Source organism: Equus quagga, chromosome 12 (genome assembly GCF_021613505.1).
Source record: "Equus quagga isolate Etosha38 chromosome 12, UCLA_HA_Equagga_1.0, whole genome shotgun sequence".
Lineage (NCBI taxonomy): Eukaryota > Metazoa > Chordata > Mammalia > Perissodactyla > Equidae > Equus > Equus quagga.
In genome coordinates, this window is record NC_060278.1 from 79,973,505 (window position 1) to 79,976,073 (window position 2,569).

The following is a 2,569-nucleotide window of genomic DNA, read 5'->3' on the forward strand; positions in this document are numbered from 1 at the left end:
CCTCTCTGTCAGTTGCCATGCTGTGGTGGTGGCTCACAAAGAAGAACTATGACGACTTACAGCTAGGATTTACAACCATGCACTAGCACTTGGGGGAGGAGAAATAAAAGTGGAAGACTGGCAACAGATGTTAGCTCAGGGTGAATCTTGCCCTACAAAAGAAAAAGTAACTAGCATAAGATTTAGTCCCCCAAATTGTGAAGGCTGCCTGTGAGTTCAGTATAAGTGGGCAGCTATCACTGTAATTATCATTCTATAATAAAAACACCTCCCGCTTTTTTGATATTTGAAAACTGCATTGGTACAAGTGACAAGAAATTCCTCAGTTCCCTGAATAGTGTTTTTCCTCTTAGAGGGGAAGAGTTATCAGTAAACAATTGTGTTTTTCTTTCTTAATTATTTTTTTTAAGATTGGCACCTGAGCTAACAACTGTTGCCAATCTTTTTTTTTTAATTCTTCTCCCCCCAGTACATAGTTGTATGTTCTAGTTGTGAGTGCCTCTGGTTGTGCTATGTGGGTCGCTGCCTCAGCATGGCCTGACAAGCAGTGCCGTGTCCGCCCCCAGGATCCGAACCTGCGAAACCCTGGGCCGCCCAAGTGGAGCGTGCTAACTTAACCACTTGGCCACCGGGCCAGCCCCAGTAAACAATTCTTTAAACAATGAATTATTTAAAGAATTGTCAATAAACAAAAACGGGCTTTATCTGCTCTTTATCTTACCCTTCCTATTGCCTCTACTTCTTAGTTTGACTAGTGTTCCCAGCTAAAATTTCATATTCAGTTTAATGAGATGACATGCAAAAAGCAAGTGAGAATGGGCTATGCAGAATTGGCAAACTTCGTAAAGCTTCAAAACTGTAAATCCTGCACTCTCTCAAACTAACAGGCCTGTTAGATTATTAGACAGTCCATCTAAACTATAATGTCAGTCTCCTCTCTGACAAACCGTAGGTCTTACTTTTTCAAACCAATCGTCTACATGGGGACGCAGGTGGCTTTAAGCACAAATATTAATCTATTGATCACACATGCTGAAATAGTACTACTCAGCCCTGATTATTCATTTGAATTACCTAGGGAGCTTCCAAAATATACCAATGGAGGGCCCACCCTAGACCAACTAAATAAGAATCTCTGGAGATAGAACCTAGAGGAAATGGGCTTTTTTGTTGTTGTCAAGCTCCCCAGGTGAGTCTGATGTGCAACCAGGATTGAGAATCACTCTAATACATGCTATCACCTTGTAAAGAAGTTTGCCAGAAATTATATAAAATAGTTTACAGTATTTTTCTCTCCCAACCTTCATTAACATTTTTCCATCAACAATACATATTTGATGAAGAAAGTGTGGAAAATACAGAAAAGTATAATTAAAAATATTAAAATTATTTGTGGTATCATCAGCCATGGATAGTTACTGTTAATATTCTCACCTTTTCTTTCTATTCTCTGTGTACTTACACTCAGATATAACAATTTTAGAAAACTGGAATACTGTTGTTTAAACTGTTTCATAAGCTGACTCTTCTCTTTATCAAGTGCCCTTTGAGAATAGTATTTGAAAGGCTGCATAGTATTCCATCTTACATATTTACCATAATTTGCCTTACAAAGACCATAGTTAGACCTCAAGGTTATTTCCAGTTTCAGGGGAATTGTTAAGAATTCTTTAAGAGGGGCTGGCCCCGTGGCTGTGGCTGAGTGGTTGTTTGCACGCTCCCGTGCAGGTGGCCCAGTGTTTCATTGGTTCGAATCCTGGGCGCGGACATGGCACTGCTCATCAAACCACGCTGAGGCGGCGTCCCACATGCCACAACTAGAACGACCCACAACAAAGAATATACAGCTATGTACCAGGGGGCTTTGGGGAGAAAAAGGAAAAGAATAAAATCTAAAAAAAAATATTAAAAAAAGAATTCTATAAGAAACAAACATGCTTCATCTTAGTAAGTACCTCTGATTACTTCTTTAGAAAAAAGTCCTAGAGATTGAACTTCTGTGTCAAAGAATAAACAAAATTCTAAGTCTTTCCATACACGTTTCCAAATTACCACCAGAAAAGTTATATGAATTTATACTCCCATCTTCAATGCAGGACAGTGCCTACTTCTTTGAATCCTTCCTAATAAATGAGTGTTAACACAATTTTTATTATACAGTATGTTAAAATTCTATCTCCCTTAAATTTATATTTCTTTGCTTATTATTATGACCAACCATTATTTCATACATTTACTAAGACCAGGCCTTGGACACTGGAAGTCAGATGTCTCTGGCTTTTGTTTAGATGTATAAATTCCCCTTTTCTCTTAATCAGTTTGAATTGGGTTCTCTGTTGTGAAAATTTGAAGTGTACTGACCAACACAGTGCGTTTAGGCATACTGAAGTTTTAAAACTTATGTATGTCATTCCTTACGTTTTATGGGGTTTTTCCTTTTATGTTTAGATGTCCACAGAAAGATGTCATATATTTTTTTTAAAGATTGGCACCTAAGCTAACACCTGTTGCCAATATTTTTTCTTCTCCTTCTCCTTCTCCTTCTCCTTCTCCTTCTCCTTCTCCTTCT